The sequence below is a fragment of the Scyliorhinus torazame genome, chromosome 4 (assembly GCF_047496885.1).
Source record: "Scyliorhinus torazame isolate Kashiwa2021f chromosome 4, sScyTor2.1, whole genome shotgun sequence".
Lineage (NCBI taxonomy): Eukaryota > Metazoa > Chordata > Chondrichthyes > Carcharhiniformes > Scyliorhinidae > Scyliorhinus > Scyliorhinus torazame.
The window spans coordinates 161084167-161109144 of record NC_092710.1 but is presented as its reverse complement, the minus strand read 5'-3'; the positions used below and the strand labels follow the sequence as shown (position 1 = coordinate 161109144).

General features: G+C 51.9%; 1 long non-coding RNA gene across 1 annotated transcript; it reads right to left on the bottom strand.

Annotated features, from left to right (window-relative positions):
* Nucleotides 1-1243: 1243 nt before the first annotated feature.
* Nucleotides 1244-23594, bottom strand: LOC140411665 (uncharacterized). Its single transcript, XR_011940941.1, has 3 exons — nt 23274-23594; nt 23040-23161; nt 1244-2500 (listed from the first exon to the last, which is right to left on the bottom strand). It is a non-coding gene; the product is annotated as an uncharacterized lncRNA (long non-coding RNA).
* Nucleotides 23595-24978: the final 1384 nt, after the last annotated feature.

The following is a 24978-nucleotide window of genomic DNA, read 5'->3' as shown; positions in this document are numbered from 1 at the left end:
CCGAGTGGCAGAGGTCCTCGTGGAGGGCTCGGAGGCAGTCCATTTGTGCAGTGGCACAAGTGCCGCGGGACAGGGCATCAGGAGGCTCGTTTAGCTTCCCCGGACGGTACAAAATCTCGTAGTTGAAGGTGGAGAGTTCTATCATCCACCGCAAGATCGTGTTGTTTTTAATCTTGCCCCGCTATGCATTATCGAACATGAAAGCAACCGATGTGTATCCCTCACCTGGGTCCCAAAGATTTTAAAATGTCTCAACCATTAAGAATTGTAAGGAAGGTTGTGGGGCCCTTTATCTTAGCAGATGAGCAGGCTTCTGTTGTCCAGCCTGACACACTGGCACCGCCCCCCCCATAGACCTCCCCAAAGAAGCACTCCAAACACTGCCCCTAGTGCAAGGGGAAAGTGCCATGGGCACTGCCAGTGTAATGCTCAGACATACCCCTCTTTCACCCCCCCCCCCCCCCCCCCCCCGCCCCCCGCCCTCTGCGGACTGTACTTACGTGTGCTCCTCTGTGCCTGGTTCGCATTGGGGCAGATCTGTTGTAAACCTCGTTGAAGTGACAGGGAAGATTCAAATTTGGGACACGGTATAGCGTGGAAGCCCGCTAACAACCTAAGAAATGTATTTAAATGTGGTTGCCATCATTTCATGGTGGGAACCCCATAAGTCACTGACAGGGGTGTGGGACGATCACATCGCAAGATCTCGTCTGCGGGAATCTCGCTTTTCAGCTCAAGTGGGTTTTTTAGCCCCCAATCGACTTTTGTGCCCACAGCAAACAGAATGAAGTGAAAATCGCTTATTGTCACAGGTAGGCTTCAAATGAAGTTACTGTGAAAAGCCTCTCCTGGTCTACGTTTTTACATTATTTCATTGGCTGTAAGGTACTTTGAGAGAAGAGGTACAGACATTTTTGTTCTTTCATTTTACTTTCAATACTATGTCAATCTGCTGGACAGGGCAGCTCTGGCAGTGCTGCCTCAGCATTCGGATTTTTAAAAAATGAAGGCTACACCTTGTAAGAATTTCTTTGAACATAAAAGCTGCCACAAATACAAGGGTGTTTGTCTTACTTGTCCTTGGTGGGACAGGTTATTCTGCTTCATTTGTGGCGCACTTGATTACAAAGCTTGCCCGTAGGCCAGACTTTCAAGTTCTGCTGGATAGGAATATGTCAAAGTGCAGCTTGCATTGGTTAAAAATTCATACCCTGACAAGGGGTCCAGAGTTTATATTTCTTTCTGCTGCACATTGCAGAATAATAAAAAGTACGCCACGTCTGAGTGCACAAACATTAATCGGAGGGCACAGAATGGAGAGGTTGTCTTCCCATTAAACGTGATGTTTATTCCATAACATCCATGATAAAACATTCATAGAAAAAGATTTGTTTGGGGGAAGTGCTGTCCGTGCGCACAATGTAGCTCCATGGTGTAACCTTTCACCTTCACAGGACAGAATTCCATATCTACTCAGTTGGTCATTTGGGAAACAAATAATTTGCAAAGAATTTGTCAAAACTGATCCTTTGTCTTTTTAACTTCTTCATTATTGAGTTTCCTTTTTCAATCATTGAAATATGCATAAGGAATTTCTTGTTCTAAAATCTTGTGTTGTCATAATTTTCAAGGGGTTCGCTAGAAAGGTGAGCATATTATAATTAGTTTTGTTATGAACTAATGCGAACTGCTTCGAATCAACAAAATATTTTCAGAAAGTGCTGCTGAAGTGCCCTCTTAATAATTTGAAATATTCTTGAGTCGGACTACTTGTCACAATGAACTCTCGGCATTCAGCAGTTCTGTTCACACTCTCATTGCTAGCGTGCATTGAAGAAACTGTGGGCTCACTATACTCAGTTTGCCAGGCTGTCAGTCAAACCATGGCTGTTCTTTTATTTTTAAGCCTTATTAACCTACATGCTGAATTTGACTGATGTCAGGCCATCACCAACAAAGGAAATCCACACTTGGGTTTCAAATCCTGTCATCTGCATTCTCGGGGTCTTGGAAGCCCCCTTGAAGAGATAAAAAAGATCAGTCGAATGCATGCTCCAGTGGCGTAAAACCCAATGAGCACTAGCAGAGCAAATCTGCATCATCTCCCGCTGATTGAGATGTCTTTCACACACCTCAGATTCAAACACGGCACAAAGCCCATGGCACCTCCTCCTTTGGGTATCATTGGGTGGTGTCTGTGGCACGCTGGGCACATGGTGTGCAAGCACTATATATGACATGCACTTGGCACTGGTGTTTGGATTCGAGCTATTATCTGCCAAGGTTACCCAGTTACCAGTTGAAAGGAAACATGTTGCTGTTACTGAAACTTTCCAAGAGCGAGCAGCAGTGACAGCTGTACAGGTCCCACAGCAGCTTCTGCATTGACTAGGTTTGGCTCTGATCCATTGCAAGAAATAGTATTTGAGTTGGACGATATTCAAATCAAACTGCAATAATAACAGAAAATACTGGAAAAACTCAGCAGGTCTGGCAACATCTGTGGAGAGAGAAAAACAGTGTTAATGTTTTGAGACTGTGCTTCAAAGCTCTTCAGAGCTTTTATTCAAATCAAACTATTTGAAAACACTTTTAAAACAGTCCAATGAAGACCATTATTATCTACCAACATCTTTCAAATTTGCCAGCATTTGTAGTTTACCTCCCTTCCCCTCATGTTTAATGTTTTTTTCCCTATCTGTGTGATGTTTTTCCACAGACAGGTCTGGGCACTGATAACCTCTCCATTTTTGAGTCAGCTGCTTTAAGTTTGAAAGAAAATGCCTTATTCGCCATCTGAATATCCCTCCCTCTCTTGTCGCTTAGTTGCCCGAAAGGTCCAGCTGATTTTGTGAGCACGTACTCCACTATTTCATAGGCCCATTTAGCATTCTTAACAACTCTACCCTGTTAGACGCATCAGGCTGGATTCTCCATTTCAGAGATTTAAGTGCTGAGGCCGGGACAGAATCGCGAGAGTTCTACGGCCCCGAAAGCGGTGCCAGTCCCGAAGCGATTCAGGACATCCTAATGGGCTAGCACCAGCACCACGTGGAACTAGTGCAATTCCAACGAATGCGGACGTGTGATTCTCCAGGGTCAGGATTGACACTCGAGAGACTGACAAACTACAGCCACATAAAAGCCCTCCACTCCCCACACACTCCCATTCCAGCCAAGAAGATGCCACCCTGAAAGCGGCACTGGGTTTTGCTGATGCCGAGCTCAAGACACTGTTAGATGTCGTGGAGGAGAGGCAGGACACCCTGTTCCCCAGGGTGGGAAGGAGGCTGCCGCCCGTAGATGTCATCATCACAGAGCAGAGGACGCAGGACTTAGTCAGTGGGATCGGAGAGCAGGCAATCGCCAAGGCGGATGACACCATTACAGATCCAAGTGAGCTCGCAATGAATAGAGATGACCCTTTGGCACATGTGGCAACCCCCTACCACCCCACCCGCGATTTGATCATGTGTTTTATCATGGGCGCGATTCTCCCCTACCCGGCGGGGCGGGGGGTTCCGGCGTAATGGAGTTGCGGGAACCACTCCGGCGTCGGGCCGCCCTAAAGGTGCGGAAGTCTCTGCACGTTTCGGGGCCAAGCCCTCACCTTGAGGGGCTAGGCCCGCGCCGGAGTGGCTTCCGCTCCGCCGGCTGGCGGGAAAGGCCTTTGGCGCCACGCCAGCCGGTGCCGAAAGGTCTTCGCCAGGTGACGCATTCGCGGGAGCATCAGCGGCTACTGACGCCATCCCCGCGCATGCTCAGGGGAGAGGGTCTCTTCCGCCTCCACCATAGTGAAGACCATGGCGAAGGCGGAAGAAAATGAGTGCCCCCACGGCACAGGCCCGCCCGCGGATCGGTGGGCCCCGATCGCGGGCCAGGCCACAGTGGGGGCACTCCCCGGTGCCAGATCGCCCCGCGCCCCCCTCAGGACCCCAGAGCCTGCCCGCGCCACCTTTTCCCGCCGTTCAAAAGGTGGTCTAATCCACGCCGGTGGGAGAGGGTTGACAGCGGCGGGACTTCGGCCCATCGATGGTCGGAGAATCGCCGGGGGTGGGCCTGTCGACCGTCACAGCATGATTCCCGCCCCCGCCGAATCTCTGGTGGCGGCGAATTCGGGACTCAGCGGGGGCAGGATTCACGCTGGCCCCCGGCGATTCTCCGACACAGTGGGGGGTCAGGGAATCGCGCACCAGGTCTTTCAGGATCACCTTGCCCCCAGCCGCAACCCTGCAACTTATCCAGCGATGAGGCGGGACCTGCTAGTGATCCGCGCCCCCAGCCGCAGTACATTCCAGATGCTAACTACTCGCTGCATCATAAAGATATTCCATCTGTCGTCATTGGTTTTTTTTCCTACTCACCTGTGGTGAACGTATTATGGCAACCATTCACCACTGTATTGCATTGTACTATGTTGTTGCCCTTGTGGGCTCCACCTATGGACCATTGTATTGTGTTACACCACTTGTATCATGGTGGTGCCCTTGTGGGCTCCGTCCCTGGCTCCGCCCCCATGAGGGGAGGTATATAGAGCAGCTGCCCTGTAGGCGGCTCACAGTGCAGAGTAGTCACAGGCAGGCACTGTTCTAGTTGACTAAAGCCACTGTTCACTTCAACTCTCTGTCTCGTGTGAATTGATGGTCGCATCAATTTAATCAACTACAACATCGCGATGGAAGCAGCCCTCAAACCTGACCGACTGGAACTCAACCCACAGGCCGCGGAAGCCAAAGGGATTTTTTCGCACTGGCTCCAATGTTGCGAGGCCTACCTCGCCACCTCCTCCTCGCCCTCCATCACTAACGAACAGAAGCTGAGCCTCCTCCACGCCCGGGTGAGCCATCGAATCTCCGTGCAAATCGAGGAAGCGACCACATACGCAGACGCGGTCACGATCCTGAAGCGGCATTACGTGAGGCCGGTGAACAAAGTGTTCGCGCGGCATCTCCTCACCACTCGCCGCCTACGCCCTGGGGAATCGCTGGAGGAGTACCTACGCGACCTGAATGTCCTCGCGCGAAGCTGCAACTACAAGGCCGTCACGGCCTCGCAACACATGGAACTCGCCATCCAGGACGCCTACGTGGCTGGAGTCCGGTCCAACTTCGTCAGACAGCGCCTGCTCGAGAAGGGCGCCCTTGACCTAGAAGAGAACGGAAAACTAGCCACCTCCCTAGAAGTAGCGTTTCAGAGCCTCAATGCTTTCCCCTCTGACCACGTGACCCCCCTCGTGGGCACCCGACCAGAGAGTACCCTAGGCCTGTGCCGCGTGGCTGCCCACCCAACCCGGGGGGCTGCCCTGCTACTTTTGCAGCCAGAACCAGCACCCCAGGCAGCGTTGCCCAGCTCGGAACGCGAATTGTAGCGACTGCGGCAAGAAAGGACACTTTGCCAAAACTTTCCTGGTCAGGTCCAAGTCCTCTAAATCACAGGCCTGACTCTCAGACTCATAGGCTCGCAGACCCTGCAGCGTGGCTGCGTGCCTGCCGGCTCCGCCCCCTTCGGACGCGTCACCCGCCTCGTGTTGTCCGTGGGGGCAGCCATCTTCGACTCTACACAACACGTGCGACTCACGGGAGCCGCCACCTTGGCCGCCGTCTCCCACGCGGCCCGCCATGTGCGACTCATGGGGGCCGCCATCTTGGCTGCCATCTTCAACACAGCCTGACACGTGCGACCGATGGGGGCAGCCATCTTGGGACTGCCGCGAACCTCACGATACAGGGCATTGAATACGCAAACTTTAAACTATATGTACTCCCCGATCTCTGCGCTCCTCTTCTATTGGGCCTGGACATCCAGTGCAACCTCAGGAGCCTGACCCTAAAGTTCGCCAGGCCCTTACCCCCCCTCACCGTTCGTAGCCTCGTGACCGTGAAGGTCGACCCTTCCCCACTATTCGCAAATTTCACCGCCGACTGTAAACCTGTCGCCACCAGGAGCAGGCGGTACAGTATCTAGGACAGAGCTTTTATCAAGCCCGAGATCCAGCGGCTCTTGAGGGAAGGGATCATCGAGGCCAGTAACAGCCCCTGGAGAGCCCAGGTGGTGGTCCCCAGGGGAAAAGAACCGGATGGTTGTAGATTATAGCCAAACCATAAACCGGTATACGTACCTCGATGCGTACCCCCTCCCCCGGATAGCGGACATCGTGAATCAGATTGCACACTACCGGGTGTTCTCCACGGTAGATCTGAAGTCCGCATACCACCAGCTCCCAATCCGCCTGGAGGACTGCCACTACATGGCCTTTGAGGCAAATGGCCGCCTCTTCCACTTCCTTCGGGTCCCCTTCGGTGTCACCAATGGGGTCTCGGTCTTCCAAAGAACGATGAACCGAATGATGGACCAGTACGGGCTGCGGGCCACATTTCCGTACTTGGACAACGTCACCATCTGCGACCATGGCCAGCAGGACCATGACGCCAACCTTCAGAAGTTTCTCCAAACCGCCCAAGCCCTCAACCTCACTTATAACAAGGAGAAATGCGTTTTCTACACAACCCGACTGGCCATCCTCGGCTATGTCGTGGAAAATGGAGTGCTAGGGCCCGACCCCGACCGTATGCCCTCCTGCAACTCCCCCTTCCCCACTGCCCCAAGGCCCTGAAGAGATGCCTAGGGTTCTTTTCCTATTATGCCCAGTGGATCCCCAACTATGCAGACAAAGCTCGCCCACTGATCAAAGCCACCATCTTCCCACTGGTGGCTGAGGCCCGCCTGGCCTTCAGCTGCATCAAGGCAGATATTGCCAAAGCCGTGATGCGTGCAGTGGACGAGTCCGTCCCCTTCCAGGTGGAGAGCGACGCGTCAGAGGTCGCTCTCGCCGCCACCCTCAACCAGGCAGGCAGGCCAGTAGCATTTTTCTCCCGTACACTCAACGCCTCCGAGATTCGACACTCCTCAGTCGAAAAAGAAGCTCAAGCCATCATAGAAGCTGTACAGCACTGGAGGCACTAACTCGCTGGTAGGAGGTTTACCCTCGTCACCGACCAATGGCCTTCATGTTCGACAATACACAGCGGGCCAAGATCAAGAACGATATAATCTTGAGGTGGAGGATCGAACTCTCCACCTATAATTACAGTATTGTGTATCGTCCTGGGAAGCTCAATGAGCTCCAAGATGCCCTGTCCGGCGGCACATGCGCCAGCGCTCAAGATGACCGACTCCGGGCCATCCACAATGACCACTGCCACCCGGGTGTCACCAGGCTTATCCACTACATCAAGGCCCGCAACCTGCCCTACTCCACCAAGGAGGTCAGGGCCATGACCAGGGATTGCCAGGTCTGCGCGGAGTGTAAGCCGCACCTCTATCGACTGGATAAGGCCCACCTGGTGAAGGCATCCAGGCCCTTCAAGCACCTCAGTATCGACTTCAAAGGGCCCATCCCCTCTACCAACCGCAACTCGTATTTTCTCAACGTCGTTGATGAGTACTCCCGCTTCCCCTTTGCAATCCCTTGCCCCGACATGACCGCGGCCACTGTCATTAAGGCCCTGCATAGCACCTTCACCTTGTTCGGTTTCCCCACTTACGTCCACAGTGACCAGGGCTCCTCGTTTATGAGCGACGAACTGCGTCAGTACCTGCTCGATAAGGGCATCGCCTCGAGCAGGACTACCAGTTACAACCCCCGGGGAAACGGACAGGTGGAGAGGGAGAATGCGACGGTATGGAAGGCCGTCCTCCTGGCCCTGCGGTCTAGGAATCTCCCAGTTTCCCACTGGCAGGGGGTCCTCCCCGACTCGCTCCACTCCATTAGGTCACTTCTTTGCACAGCCACAAACGAGACCCCTCATGACCGCCTATTTGTTTTCCTCAGGAAATCCACCCCTGGAGTCTCGCTTTCAGCCTGGCTGAAGACACCGGGGCCCCTACTCCTCCGGAAACACGTGAGGAGCCATATGTCCGACCCCCTGGGCGAGAGGGTCCAGCCCCTACATGCCAACCCTCAGTATGCCTACGTGTGCACCCCGACAGCCAATAAAATACAGTCTCCCTCCGGGAACTGGCACCCGCAGGATCCCCTACCACCATCCCCTACCCCCCCCCCCCCCCCCCCCAACCTACACCGAACAGAACTCCCACCCCTACATGGCCTCCACACCCCCTCCTATACCCCCTACCCCCATCGCCGGCCTACAGGAATGAAGCTCCAGAAGACATGCTCCCGGAGTCCACACCCGTGCCCGCATCGACGAGTTCAACACCCATGCCTGCATCGACGAGTTCCACACCCATGCCTGCACTGATGAGTTCGACACCCGTGCCCACTGCGAAACCAGAGCTCAGGCAATCACAGTGCACGATCAGGGTGCTGGACAGACTCAACCTGTGGGTCCGTCACCCGCGCTGGACTTCAATTTTTTAACAGAGGGTGAATGTGTAGAACATATTAAGGCAACCATTCACCACTGTATTGCATTGTACTATGTTGTTGCCCTTGTGGGCTCCACCTATGGACCATTGTATTGTATTACACCACTTGTATCATGTTGGTGCCCTTGTGGGCTCCGCCCCCTTGAGGGGAGGTATATAGAGCAGCTGCCCTGTAGGCAGCTCTCAGGGCAGAGCAGTCACAAGCAGGCACTTTTCTAGTTGACTAAAGCAACTGTTCACTTCAACTCTCTGTCTCGTGTGAATTGATGGTCACATCATCACCTTAAATTGGCGACTTCTTGGGCGTCATTCTCCGCCGGCGGGAGTCTCCGTTTTGCCGGCGCCCGGAGGTTTCCCGACGGCGTGGGGCTGCCCCACAATGGGAAACCCCATTGACCGGCCGGTGTTACGGAGACTCCCGCCGGCCGGTCGGGCAGAAATGTGGCGGGGCGGGTAGGAGAATTTCGCCTCTGATTCTTGACCCTGCCACCATAGGGGACTGTTTCCATCTATTCTGTCTGGTACTTTTATGATTTTGGAATACATCTATCAAATCTCCTCTCGACCTTCTCTTCCCGAAAGAGCTTCCAACATTACTGAAGGCCCTTATCCCTGGAACCATTTTCATAAATGTTTTGAAATGAAAATGAAATGAAATGAAAATCGCTTATTGTCACAAGTAGGCTTCAAATGAAGTTACTGTGAAAAGCCCCTAGTTGCAACATTCCGGCGCCTTTTCGGGGAGGCTGGTACGGGAATTGAACCGTGCTGCGGGCCTGCCTTGGTCTGCTTTCAAAGCCAGCCCTGTGCTAAACCAGCCCCTCTCTCTAATGCCTTCACATTCGTCCTAATGTAGGTGCCCAGAGCTAGACACAATGGGTGCAATCTACCAACCTTGTCGTGCCCGCCTTGGTGATACAACAAGGCCGTTAAATCTCGCAAGAGGTCTCCAACGAGATCTCGAGAGCCATCACAATCTGGATCTCGCCCTCAATGGACGGGATCCAGTTATGCATATTCAAGTGAGTAGTTAATCTCACTTGAACATGTCTGTGCCGGAGTTACCTAAGGAGCGGGATTGAATGGCCTCGCATCGGAGACTCCGCCATGGCGCCGTTGAGCACTAATTTCCACAAATGTGAATCAGGTGTAATGGCATTTAGAAGGTGTCCCAGGAAATCGGAGGCCCCTGGGTGGTTGAACCCTTGGCAGGGAGGTAACCTGGCATTCCCGATGCCACCCAGGCACCTTGGCAGTGCACCTGAGCATCCTGGCAGTGCCACCATGACACTGGCAGGGTGCCCAGCTGGCACTGCCAGGCTGACAGGGGCACTTCCAGGGTACCAGACTGGCAAATCAAGGTGCCTCTGGGCCAGGTTGCCTGTGCCATGGATTGTGCTCGGGGCTGCCCTTGTAATGTGGGGTGCAGGGGTGCTCGAAGAACCCCTAATTGGTAATTTGGGCGGGGGGGGGTGGTCCAGAGGCCGCGGTGAAGGGTCAAGAGAAATGAGTAAGTGCAGCCTCGTTCCTCACCGAGACACAAAAGAAGCAGAGTCCCGTTTAATTGCGGGATCGTTCTCGGTGCTTCAAGCGCCGGGAAACATCACGCTAAATTGCGCACAATATTGCAGTTGAGGCCGAACCAGTATTTTAAGGACGGTTCATCATAATTTTCTTCGCTTTGCACTGTGTTTTTATTTATAAAGTCCGATATCCCGTATGCCAATCTGAACCTGGCCTACCACCTTTCAATGATTTACCCACTTACGCATCCAGATTCCTCCACTCCGACATACTTTTTAGAATTATACACTTCCTTTCCATTATTCTTCCCCTCAAACTGTATCGCTTCACACCTCTTTATATTAAGATTCATCGGTTACTTGTCCATCCATACCACCAGCCTGCCTACATCCTCTTGAAGTTCATTTTCCTCACCATTCACAGTTCTTCCAAGCTTTGTCTCATCTGCAAATTTTGAAATTGTACCCTGTATACTCAAGTCTATGGAAGGGTCAACTGGAAAAACAGTGTGCAGCCCCCTGACTCCACTGGTTTCGGCCGCCATACTTTCTGACACAAATTTTTTTAAATGCTGGGGGCAGGTCCTATGGCGTCACGTTGCTCTGAATGCGCCTGTCCCACCAGCAACATCAGCCTTCAAGAGATATTTAAAGGGTGCCCAGGTCTAAAACATTTTGTTTAAAGGATTCCCCCCATGCACATGACTCCTTCCCCCCACAGGCAAACCCACCAGGGCATGCGAACCCCTGCCCCCCCCAACAGAGTTCCTCCAACTGAGGACCCTCCCTCCATACCAGTGCCCCATGGCACTGACCCCTGGCACATCAGCTCTACACTCTGTATTTGCACAGAGCAGTGGGAAGCTGAATCACAGCCCGAGGTAAGTGGCCTTGGCTGCATGGAAGAGACACTTGCTATCTTCTCTCAGAATGACAGTATGTTCGCTCCCTTACCAGCCACCCACCCTGTGTCACTGCTAGTGTCACGTAGCCAACTGGAGCAGCTTGTTCCGGCCCAGTGGGCCCGTGGAGCTGCTCGATGGCAATCAACATGAATTGTCCTCCATGAAAGCTCAACAGCCTATCTCATTGCAACCTGTAGCTTCTGGAGGGAAATCACCTCTTAGGGATACCAGGTTAAGTAAAGGGAAACACAAGGTGGGCCCGATAGGCTGGCACAAGGGTGCTTGCTAATTATTTGTGAAAACTATTGGAAATATAATTGAATTAATTGATTTTTTTAAATGGTCTGGATGTGATGGTCAGCATGTCGTGCAGTGAGGTTACGACCCATACATTAAAATTGAAGGCAGGTAATCGGAGTGGTGGTAAGGGTGCGAGGATTGTTGGCACATTGAGGCTGGGCAGGCTGAACTACTTCTTGCGAATCTGTCACCTGAGAGCCAGGGGTTACTTCTCATTTCTGTCCCTCCTCCTCATCCTCATCCTGCTCCTGACCTGCTGGAGTGTCTACGGTGGCTCAGTTGCTGACATTCTTGCCTGAAACTCGGGTTAAGGTTCAAACCACACTCCAGAACTTGAGCGCAAAACACAAAGCTGATATTCCTGTGCAATATCGGAGGTGCTGTCCTTTGATGGGTTGTTAAACTGAGGTCCCACCTAGCTGCTTCGATGGATTTAAAGGATCCCAGGCACTATTTCAAATAAAAACAAGGGAATTATCCCTGGTGTCCTGAGGCCAAATTTTGTGCCCCACCCCCCACCCCACGTGCTGCCGGGCATGTTTTTAGTTGCAGGAGACAAGCAAAATATGCGGGATAGCAAGCCAGTCACCAACCCTGACCCGACACCCACAAAACAATAGATGGGTGGGCGCCAAAATCAGCAGCCCGCTTGGCATTTTTAAATAAATAATTAATAGACAATTGAGCTTGTTACCAAGCCAATTGAACTGAACCTTATTACGCTGTCCCTGCTATTGTACGAAAGGCATGACCAGGCAGGCGAAAGTGGTTGGCCTTTTTTACACCCCCCCCCCACCCCACCCTCCCTCTGCCCCCCAGCTCCATGTTAATTTTTGTGCCTTAATTAACATTGGAAAACAGATTATCTGGTCATTATGGCATTGCTGGCTATGGAAGTTTGCTGTGCACATATTATTTCCCATATTACAACAGTGACTACACTTCAAAAAGAACTTCATTGGTTGTAAAGTGTTTTAAGATGTCCAATGGACATGATATAAATGCATGACTTGAATTTTAGGCCTGGCAGGGGGAATGATCAGCAGGAGCAGAAGTGGATGCAAAATCTCCTCCCACCCATGATAGGCTTTGGATATCAATTTCATGATGGCTGCCAAGTAACTGCCAACCAGGTAGGCTCAGTGCTGCCAGCAGGAAGAGGACGGGCACTGTACGAATGACGGTGCGGACGAAAGATTTAAATGGAAATCCCTGAAGGCTGAAAATTGATGTTCAACAGCCTCAGGGAGCTGATGGGTTTGACTAATTATTTCAGATATTGTACTGTTAGTATCTGCAGTATGTCATCTGCATCCAGAGCCCATGCCAGACGGAATGGAAATGTTCGGAGCTGGTCCATCCCTCCTCCCCCGGTTTTCCGATGAATGCTTGCAGAGTCGGCTGGATGCAGTCCGTGCCTGATACAACATTCTACAGTGAGACAGGAAGAGGAGGTCATCTCATTGAACAACAAAGGCCCAGATGGAGGTGGCAGGTCAGGTCAGCGGACATGAGTTCGTGCAAAGGGTCTGGATCCAGTGCAGGAAGAGTTTCAATGACATTCAGCGCTCTGCCAGGGTGAGTAGTGAGTCCAATTGCAATTGTGGATAGATGTCTCTGCAGGTGGCAGCACTTGTTGGTGTTCATGGGTATGAAATTCCGAGTGTAAAGTGACACATATTCCTGCGTTGAAAGACCACATGTGATGAGCAGGTAGCTGGCACGTATGCAAGGGTGACCTGCAGCAAAGTGATGGGTGTTTTGTTACCTGTGTGGTATGTGACATGTGCTACTCAATCCTTGGTTAGTGATGAGGTCTTCTGAATCTCGATAAAGAAGATTCGAACTCATCCAGTAGTCACAAAAGGTTTATTGAGTAACTATAACAATAATTGCATGAGTTCTTTACTTTAACTTTGATACTAGTGATAAGGTTAACAAGCTCTAACTATGGTAACTATACGTAACTCCATGAGCCATCTGAACTAGTCTGCTATTGCCCTGGCCACAGTGCACCCAAGAGAGTGAGAGAGCCCCAATGTGGTTGCCTTTTATACCCCTGTTGGTCAGGCCCTCTAGTGATCATGTGGTGCTACTGATTACACATTAACCCCTTGTGTACATGCACATATAGAGATCACTACAATGGGCACCTGAACTGGTGTCTCTGGGGTGGAGACTGGTATGTTCTGGCATGCAGAGGGGGGACTGGCGAAAGCACTTTTGCGGGCAAAGGGAGTGACAATTCGAAAGAGCAAGCACAGACGGGTGGTGGTGTCCCAAATCTTCTGCTATTGAGTCAGGTGGAGGAGCAAGTACTAGAGATGGTGTGTAAGCATAGAACCAGTTCCACTGGTCGCAGAGAGGCAGGGGTATCAGAGGAGGGTGAGAGTTCAGTGGACAGGGAAATGATTGGGGGAGGGTACGAGATTGTAGGGCAGCGGTTGGAAGAAATCCACTAATCCCCGTTGCTTGTCTGTTCTGAGAAGCAACCAGACGGCATGCGCTCTGACTTTGAAATGCTGTTCGTGACTGATATTTTTTCTTCCTCCCTCAGATGGAACATCCTCCCGACCCCAGTAGCACCCAAGGATCGTCCCTTGATTGCCAAGGATAACCAGTAGCCAGAAACACCCGTGTCACATCCTTACTCTGCTCCAGCGCAGATATAGACATACACATTTTGAGCAGATCATAGTGCCCGGTGGTGAAGGCACGTCACACTCACCTGAGGAGCTGGTGGAAGCAGAGAGTCCCGAGGGCACCAACATTCGGAGGATTGCAGGAAACCAGCACTCTGCTAAACCTGAGTCAGATGATGAGCCCCTAGAGTCGTCCATCAGGCAGCAGATGCACGGGGAGATCTGGCAGAGATTTTGAGGCTCTGGGTGCCGTGGTCTCTGTTGAAGGAGCCCATGTGGAGCGTGAGCACTGCATTGGTCAGAGTTCTGAATGCACAGCTTTCTCCTTGAGAAGAGTGGTGACTTCTATGGGGAGGCAGGTCCAGGAAGTCAATCAAGGGATTCTGGTGTTGCATTCAGACTTGAGAGTCCACACATTGACAGTGACATCAACAGGTCACTGCCACTCTGAGAGATGGATGAGCGACTCTACTAGCTGCCTGGCCATCCATGGTGAGCAAGGAGGTTCAAATGAATGTATGTCATGTTGGTGGACGACCTGCAGCTCCATACGTCTGGGGGTCAATCTCAGGGTGCTTCTGATGATGGCAGCATCTCCCCTGCCCCTCTTGTTAAATCTGAGGAGGCCGCGATGACTGAGAAGTTCCCAGCCATGGCACTGGGCTTTCCCACCCAGATGGAGCTTACACAGGCCCCAGTGACCAGAGGACAACCACCAAGGTTATCAAAGCCAACAGAATATCAGAATCAGGAGCGTGTCTCCAGTCTAACTTCCAGTGAGGGGGGGAACACCAGAGCTGGTGCTCAGCGGCACCAGAGTCGTAAATCGTGATCGGGTGGAGAATCTTGCATCGGCTGAAAATAGAGGTTGGTGCCAGGCGCCAAATGGTGCGTCATGCTGCGGTGCCTCGATGGCAGCGTGAACATGTTCAACGGCCAGTGCCAGCGGGGCCTGCAAAACGTATCGCAAAATGGTGCGTTATCGTATCATTAACGGGCCCAATCCGGTCATTTCTGGCCTCCCACGGTGCTCCGCCTCAGAGAGGTGGAAGTGACGCCGTCGCGGTTTACTTGTGGTATTTAAATCGGGGACCAGGCGCTGTGGCTGCTGAGGGAGAGAGAGGAGGAAAGAAAAGTTTCCAAAGGCTTAATAGTGTGCTGACAGTTGTGCTGCTGGCTGAGTGTGTCTGCCAGGGCCGGGGGAGTAGTGGGAGGGAGTCCATGAGAGATGGCCCATGGGGTCGGGTTGCCCCATGGGTCCAGGGTCTGATAATGGACCGCCATTGCCGCAGCCTCAAAGGCAGCCATCTTGCTGCGCACTCCGTTGACTGCCCACTGTGTCCTGTAAATGTGCAGAAAGCCACCGGCCGGACGGGTGCCCCACTCCACCGCCCGCACTGTCACGGATGCCCTATATGCCTGGGCAATGCCCTATATAAACTTCAATGTGGACCGGGCCCACCAGGTTGCCTGGGTACAGGATTAGCCACCATCACTGACATGCTCCAGGTCCATGGGGTGATCAGTGGAATACATGTCACTCTGCGGGCACTGTGTGGTAGTATGTATTGGGGGTCACGTGGGACTGGAAGCCCTAATGTCATTGGCTGACAGATCCCGGGTCCTGGTTGGCCGTTGACCTCTAGCTCCGCCCTGAAGGCGGAGTATAAGAAGCCGGAGTCCTCCCCCGCAGGCCATTCTACTATCGAGCTGCGGGGGAACAGACACGCTTAATAAAGCCTCATCGACTTCACTCTATTCGTCTCACGGAGTCTTTGTGCGCTACAATTTATTAAGCGTGCCTAAAAAGGACTATGGAGCTCAGGATCATTCCGGAATGCCTGAGGATCAGCCCCCACGCAGTGAACGCGGCAGCAGCCTTCAAGCACTGGCAGACTTGCTTCGAGGCCTACCTCAGAACGGCCACCGGCCGGGTCACAGAAGACCAAAAACGACAGGTCCTGCACTCGAGGGTGAGCACGGAGATCTTCTCCCTCATCGAAGACGCGGAGGATTTCCAGACGGCGTTCGCAGCACTGAAAAGTCTCTATGTCCGCCCAGTTAACCAAATCTACGCTCGCTACCAACTTTGTGCGCTACACACTGACTCATGAGGAATTGCCCTTTATAAACCGGAAGGGCTTCCACTCTATGAACTTGTAGTTGGCGTGTGACCACCGGTTGCACTTCATGCATGTCTGCGCCTAATATCCAGCAACCTGTATGACGCATTCATCCTGGTGCACTCGTTGGTGCCCGACACCTTCGAGGCGCACCCTCGAGTGAGGGGTTGGCTCTTGGGCGACAGGAGTTACCTGCTGCGGTTGTGGCTAATGACACCAATCCAGAGGCCTCAGACCGACATGGAGAACGACACCCTTACAGTTCAGTGCGTAACACATCCCTCCATCTCCCATTGTTCCCACCTATTCGAAACACAAAATAGCCTAAACCCCCACCCCCTAACCCCCCACCCCCGAACCCCCCCAACCCCAGCCATGTCACTAACCCACACCCCTGATTTTGGGGGCTTCGAGTCCCTCCATGCTAACAATATCCGTCTCCGGGCTACCAAGGAGGCAAAGGCGGAAACGTCAGCCTCTCTCGCCCCCTGGACTCCCTGATCTTCCGACACGCCAAAAACTGCCACCTCTGGACTCGGCGCCATCCTTGTTTTTAGTATCGTGGACATTACATCCGCAAATCCCTGCCAGTATCCCAAAAGCTTCAGGCATGCCCAAAACATATGGACATTGTTTGCTGGCCCTCCCACGCACCTCACACACCTGTCCTCCACCTCAAAAAACTTTATCATCCGGACCACCGTCATGTGTGCCCGGTGAACCACCTTGAATTGTATCAGGCTGAGCCTGGCACATGATGAGAACGTGTTGATTCTGCTCAGAGCTTCCTCCCACAGACCCGCCTCTACCTCCCCTCGCAGCTCATCTTCCCATTTACATTTTAGCTCACCATCTGAGTTTCCTCCCACTCTATGAGTTCTTTATAGATATCCGAAACCTTCCCCTCCCCCACCCCCGTGCTAGAAACCACCTTGTCCTGTATCCCCTGTGGCTAGAAGCGGAAAAGTCGCAACCTGCCTTCACGCAAACTCCCTTACCTGCAGATATCGAAACCTATTCCCTCCTGGCAATTCAAACTCCTCCTCCAAATCCTCTAAATATGGAAAACTCCCATCAATAAATAGATCTCCCAGCCTCTCGATCCCTGCTGTCTGCCACCTCCAAAACCCCCCCATCCATCCTCCCCGGGACAAACCGGTGATTACCACAAATTGGAGCCCACACCAACGCTCCCTCCACTCCCATATGCTTCCGCCACTGCCCCCAGGCTCTCAGGGCTGCCACTATCACCGGGCTTGTGGAGTACAAGGCCGGCGAGAATGACAGAGGAGCTGTTACCAATGCCCCCAAACTTGTGCCCTCACATGACGCCGTCTCTACTCGCTCACACATCGACCCCTCCCCACTACCAATTCCTGATCATGGATATATTTGCCACCCAGTAGTAATTACGAAAGTTCAGCAGCGCCAGCCCACCCCAGCTCGGCTTCGGTCCAGCAGCACTTTCTTTACTTTAGGGTGGCGTCCTAAAGATTAATTTCAGGTGCTGATGCACGATCAAAGACTACTAAAGCGAGGTTGTAGTCCAACTGAAGGCTTTAATAAGCTAGATGTTTCCCCCAGCAGCTCACGTACAGAAAGAAGGCTGCTGGGGCGGCATGGGCTCTTATACCCCACCTTGAGGGCGGAGCTACCATACAGCTTGACCAATGGGAAACATACAATATCAACCAATGGTGTTCCAGCATTACTAGGTACCGTAATACCTCTACACAGACTACCACAGGTGCCTGGACTGCTCTGGTGGGGCGATCCAACATAGATCTTTGAGGGTCTCGCACATCGTGCTGGCTTGCTGCATCCATCACAACATTGCATAGCTTGAAGAGAAGCAGGATGAACGGCAGGCCTTGATGGACGAGGAGGATGCAGAGGGATGGGCAGGGCGTGGGGCCTGGGCAGGTACAGGAGACCGCACCACGTGTGCGCCAGGGCAGCTCAATCACCTCCAGGTTCACCTGGCCACCGGCAGCTCAACCATCCTATCCCACCCCCACATATCTCCTTCCTCCTCTCCCCCCCACCCCCCTGCCATGGCCACGCACCCCCTCCCCTGTCCCAGCCAGCTGCACCCCCATCCTATCCCACCAGCTTCACCACAGGGTGTTGGTCCTATGTTGGCTGTATCAACGGGTCTGTTCCATGGGATGGAGGATGATGATGGCCCGCAGTGCGATGAGCTCTCGTGCTCGGCATCATTTGGCAACGTCTGACTCATGCTCCATTGCCGACTGGGTGATCTCTGCTTGCGTGCTGGCCTTTCCATCACGGGGGTGCACAGGCCTTCAGGGGAGGTGGGGATGGAGTCTAGGATGGTGTGGCTACGAGGGGTGGTGAGCGGTAATGGGCCACTCACTGGGTAGGCACTACCACATGGCGCCCCTACATCTCTCGCCCCCGGGGATGACTTCAGGGGGAACGTCAGAATGTTCTGGGGGTCCTGCCTCATGCCTTACTCAAGCAGTAGACCAGTCCATCCTACCCATCAGACAGAAGACCAGGGGAGTTTGGAACATTGGTGTACAGGTGTTTATTGTGATATATAGAGTACCCGAGCCCCTAATGCTAACTTATGTACTTCATCCATGCCAACTTAACTGGTATATATCTTTCTGATCTTGGTGCCCTAATGCTCTTTGTAAGTAGTTCCCCAGGTGGTACACCAGATGTGGAGGTGGCATGATGCGTATCCCGCCCTGTGAACTAGGTCCCTTTTGGCGGTCGCCCTCTGGAGCGACCGGGCAGGGGTGGGCCGGGCAGTCTTCTGGTTGTCACAGGTGTCGTGGTGCCACCCTGTTCTGCCCGCTGGGGATTCACTGGGGTCAGGATTGGAACTGGATAGCCTGGCAAGCTGGAGATGCACTCCCTACGCACACTTATTCCAGCCAAGAACATGGCACCCGAAGAGCTAGAGATATTGCTGGATGCTGTGGAGGAGAGTCGGGACACCCTCTTCCCCAGTTGGGAAGGTGTCTGCCACCCGCTGATGGCAACAGGGCATGGGCAGAGGTGGTAGGGGTGTGAGTACCGAGGCACCCACCGTGAGGACCGTCCAGCAGTGCCGGAAGAAGCTGCACGACCCCCTCAGGGCGTCCCGGGTGAATCACCACCTCCATGCCCCTGGCATCACTCTCATCCCACATATCCCAACCCTGCACCCCTAATCCCGCCCGCAACCCTGCAAAACCACAAGTCTGGGGATGGCACTGACTGGACTGCTCGTCACTGCTGTCGCCAGCATCCTCCACCATCACTGAGACTCATTTTAGTGAAGAGGTTCCTGGGGCACTATCTGATGCGCAAGACACACATGCTGCGACACATCAGGTGGAGGAACCGCCAAGAGAGCAGGTCGACCCCAGGAAGAAGCTGCTGTGCAGCCGGGCCTTGCAATTCTGGAAAGGGTGGTTCCATCAATGCTGGAGTTGCAGACGCATAGCCGGGGACTACGGTCGACAGGGGTCAGGCGGGGGGGGGGGTGGGGGGGGTGGGGGGGGGGGAGCGGTGTCAGCAGTAGGTGCAGTTGGAGGAGTCTAACCGCCTGAAGGAGCAGGAGGTGGTGCTGACAGTGCGTACTACCCAGGCCAACATTGATATCTGTAGTGGAAGCCTTGGGTGTGAGGCTCACGGCAATGGGTGAGAATGTCCAAGGCCTGGTGCATTCGGTGCGGGTGGTGGCTGAGACACAGGACAGGGCAGCCATGTCACAGGCAGCCACATACCAGGGCCACATGGGCGCTGCTGCGGCGCTCCAGAGCTTGGACCAGTCGCAACCGGTCATGGCTGCGGGAATCAAAAGCATTGGCCTGGCACTGGCTGACCTGAGCTAGTCACAGAGGGATGTGGCATGGTCTCTGTTCTCCATGACAGCGAGAACAGATCCTCGTCGAGACGAGAGCGGGCCTCGGACTGGCCTTGCCAGGTGATGGCGGAGCCCCAGGAGCGCGATCCAGTCACACCCCCATCCCAACGGGCAGTTCGTTATCATAGAATCCCTCCAGAAGGAGGCCATTCGGCCCATCGAGTCTACACTGACCTTCTGAAATTGCACTGGCACAGGCCCAACCCCCTCCCTTCTGACCTATCCCTGTAAACTCATAACCCCTCCTAACATTAGAACACTAAGCGACAATTTAGAATGGCCAATCTACCTAACCTGCACATCTTTGGGCTTTGCACTGTGGGTGGAAACCGTGCACCAGGAGGAAACCCACGCAGACATGGGAGAATGTGCAAACTCGATGCAGACAGTTACCCAAAGTTGGAATTGAACCCAGGTCTCTGGTGCTGGGAGGCAGCAATGCTATATCATCTTAATTTTCCCCAATTCTTAACACAAGTCATCCAAATATGCCGTGAGCAATGAACACCTTAGGCACCTGCGAGTGACTCAAGGGGCGAAATTCTCCGTAATCGGCACGATGTCCGCCGACCGGCGCCAAAAACGGCGCAAATCAGTCCGGCATCGCGCTGCCCCAAGGGTGCAGAATCCTCCGCATCTTGAGCGGCCGAGCCCTAACCTTGAGGGGCTAGGCCCACGCTGGACTGGTTTCCGCCCCGCCAGCTGGCGGAAACGGCCTTTGGTGCCCCGCCAGCTGGCGCGGAAATGACATTGCCGGGCGGCGCATGCGCGGGAGAGTCAGCGGCTGCTCACGGCATCCCCGCGCATGCGCAGTGGAGGGAGTCTCTTCCGCCTCCGCCATGGTGGAGACCACGGCGAAGGCGGAAGGAAAAGAGTGCCCCCACGGCACAGGCCCGCCCGCGGATCGGTGGGAACCGATCGCGGGCCAGGCCACCGTGGGGGCACCCAGGACCCCGGAGCCCGCCCGCGCCGCCTTGTCCCGCCGGTAAGAGAGGTGGTTTAATGCATGCCGGCGGGACAGGCATTCCAGCAGCGGGACTTCGGCCCATCCGGGCCGGAGAATCGCCGTGGGGGGCCCGCCAACCTGCGCGATTCCCGCCCCCGCCGAATCTCCGGTGCCGGAGAATTCGGCAACCGGCGGGGGTGGGATTCACGCCAGCCCCCGGCGATTCTCCGACCCGGCGGGGGGTTGGAGAATCCCGCCCAAGTTGTAGGTATTATGGCAACTTCCTGGATACCTGGCACAAACCTACAGTATCTCACACTTGTGGTCGCACACCATCTGGACATTGAAAGAGTGGAAGTCTTTTCTACGCAGGTACTGGTGAAGGTGTGCCCTCATGATGATGTTGCTGTGTGCAACAGATGGTGACATACCTGGATACCCATTCAGAATGTACTGCACCCTCCTCTGCACCAGTCTAATGTGTTGCTTGAGCATGTTTATTGTTTGTTTGATGACATTTGTGTGGCAGCATGGATTTTGAGTTAGGTCTGTTCCACAGCCCCGCACAGATTCCGAACAGAAGTCATCAACTATAAGTGTCACTGGTGAAGTGTTCTTCCTACCAGTTTACTACACTGTACTGGTTGAGTTCAGAATGCAGTGAGTGCTGCACTGACACATTTGAACTTGCAAGCAGGATTAATCTAATTAAGCTGTTTGAACTTTTAAAATGTTCCTAACGTGTGCTCTTGACACCACTTTCATGAGTAGGGCAGGCGGTACACATCTGGTTGAAAATGTGCACCTGCTTCCTCCCCGTCTTATTGAGACCGAAGGCTGGTTAGCACCTGAAGAACAGATGCTGCAGAGGTAACATCTGGTCAATCACTCCATCAAATGATTTTAAATACAGGATAATGCAATTCCTTCTCAGAAACATCTATTTTTGGCTTCAAATATGGGCCATGACTGCACCTTCCAAATATATTTCACAATCCAATTGTGGCAGGGGTAGGGCCATATAATGAGACGAGCCGTTCAAATGTTCACTGACTTCGGGGAGACTGGGAAATCCCGCTGCCGTGACATTCTACCCAGGGGACATGAATAAAGATAGGCGATACCTTACAGACAAATTGAACAGACAAGCTTAAATGTTTACTCGCCATGAGTTCAGCATAAGAAGCTCACTGCAAACTGGGCTTTGAACTATAAACATGCTTAAATGTGGGAGCTACAAAAGCTTATATGGACTCATGGTGAGATTGTACTCATTCCTTCTCTCCAAATTACCCAACGAAAGAAAAGTGACTTCCAGGGCACTGCCAATCGTATTCTTTTGGCAAGATGTCTCCAAGGATCTCGCGAATCAGTGTTCAATGAAAGATTTTGCTCCTAGTAATTCTGTTTGACTATTGAGCCTGGCAATTATTGTGAGTGATGAAATGCAGTTGCATCAAATGCCTCTGTGTTGTTTGAATTGAAGAATGTAACTCAGGCTTGCACAATAATAGAATTCGAAGACATTTCACGGCATTTGCTTCAAATCTATCTGATGAAAAATATATTTCAAAGTAAGCTAAACCTCCTGAAATTAAGCTTGTCAGTGGATTTAACGACAAGGTTTACAGTGATAGTGTGAAATAGTGATATCAGATCGGTAATTTATACACGCTGACCAATTTTCCTTTCTATTCAATTCAATGGGAACAAAAATGGGGAGAGATGCACAATAAGTTAAATATTACCCATTTTACAGTATTGTCACTGAAAGTTAACATGACCATTCAAAGGTGAGAGGTGATTTTTAAGTTTAAAAAACATGAACATGCAATTGTGACTCAGCTGTATGTGACGTATGACTGAAGCAAGTGATTTGCAGCATTACAGTAAGTCCTGTGAATTTCTACAATCATCAAGTGTGATTTGCAACTCAGGTGGCTGTATCAGAAGTGGGGATGTTTGCAGATGATTGCACAATGTTCAGCACCATTCGCGACTTCTCAGATACTGAAGCAGCCCATGTCCAAATTCAGCAAGACCTGGACAATATTTAGTATCAAACAGAAAAGTGGCAAGTAACATTGGTGCCACACAAGTGCCAAGCACTGACCATCTCCAACAAGAGAAAATATAGCCATTTTGCCTTGACATTCAATGATATAGCTAATCCCTCAACATCCCAGAGGTTACCTTTGACCCAAAACTGAACTGGACAAGCCATATAAATTCTGTGGCTGCAAGAGCAGGTCAGAGTAACTCACTGCCTGACTCCCCAGAGCCTGTCCATCACCCACAAAGCACAAACCAGGGGTGTAATATTACTTGCCTGGATGAGTGCAGTTCCAACAACACTCAAGAAGCTCAACAGTATCCAGGACAAAGTAGCCCACTTGATTGGCACCTCAAACATTCACTCCCACCACCACCCGTGGCAGCAGTGTGAACCATCTACAATAAAAACAAAATGCTTGAAAAACACAGCAGGTCTAGCAGCATCGGTGGAGAGAGAAACAGAGTTAACATTTTGAGTCTGTATGACTCTCCTGAAGAAGTCACTCACCATACTGGCTTGGAATTATATCACCGTTCCTTCATTGTTGCTGGGGCAAAATTCTGGAATTTCCTCCCAAACATCACTATGGGTGTTCCTATGACACACGGACAGCAGCGGTTCAACAAGGAAGCACATCACCATCTTCTTGAGGGCAATTTGGGAGGGGGCAATAAATGCCGGCCTAGCCATCGAACACCACGTCCCATGACTGAGTGTTAAAAAAAAATTGAGTGATGGAAAATCAATTGTCTTTGTTATAATGTCAGGGAGATAAATACAATGAAAACTCTACTTTTCCTTTTTTGTGGTGTGAGCTGCTCAAAGAGGTTAGGAGCGACAATGCACCAACACATTATGACCTGCTTAGGGTAGTGGGAGGAGCAAAATATTTCTTTCCTTTTCTGGATGCAAGGAATCATCCGTGAAAAATTATCACAAAGGATTTTAATGAAATATGATTTTTTTTTTTCTCCACAGAAGTTAGCCACTGAAGCCATTTCTGGTTTTTAACTACTACAGGTTGTTGGGACTATTTAAGGTGCCCTTTCACAATCCCAGGAACATGACACCATGATCCCTTACAAGGCTCCATAAACCATATTACAAGGGCAGTGAGAATCAAACTGTTGTTGAAAGAAGTTCCATGTAATCAACTGAAGAAAGGAGGCTAAAGTGAGAGGAAGAGCAGGACTCACTGAAACCTCAAAGCGCTGGTTCTCGAGCACAATGCATTTCCCACATTCTTACTCGATAAAAGGAGCAACCAAGGGAACTGATTAGCTTAAAACTTAATTACAGGGAGGAAAGCTGAAAAAAAAGTGCATTTCCAGATCGGTTTCACCTTTGGCCACAAGACATTTGTGTAAACACTGGTTCTCTGCATGCCTGCACAGAAAGAACTAGTTTCCAGTTACTTTCAATTAGGTGATAATGAACTTTTCATAAAGCTGTCGGAAGGTGTGTGATTTGTGATCGAAGATGGGAAGTTAAACGTTAACCATTTACACTGATATGTTCTTTGTGTGAACATCAATGATTAGTAAATTCACTGGCTGACAGCTTGGCCCTCTTGCCATCTGTCACAATTTTCCATGGTTAGTTCCCAAAATGCACACAGCATTTGCAGGTTTGTGTTTCTATTAGATTCCCTTTAAACATCATTAGTGTCACAAGCCTGAATTTTCCACGAAAGATAGCTTGAACAGGATAACGGATGGATGAAACTTGTGCCTATCTGAACTCAAGTGGGCGACCTTGCCAGTCTCTGACATCACCCTAGCCTTAATGCAGGTGAACATCCAGTGATATGATCACATTTAATAAGGGACACAGCACCATGGGAGGGGCAGGAATTTGTGTGCGCTATAGATTCCGAGACCTGCACCAGGAGAAACTTTGGGAGAAAGGAATTGCACAACTTGACTTGTCAGCAATATCCTTCACTGGAGGGCAGAGTGCTTATCACAGATTGGACCCAAAAAGGGCACCCCAGGCCCTAAAGAGCAGCAGAAAAAATAACATTGGAAGTGAGTGACCAGGGCAATGAGTGTCCATGCTATGATCCGATAAGCATCTCAAAAAGTTTAATGACCTTACCAGCGATGCCAAGGTTAGAAAAAAGCCAATTCCACCTTCTAAAAACCAAGTGTTTTGGCCACTCTCAGTAACTTTCTCTCATACTCTGGTAAATTATTGTCCCTTCAGTGTCCGA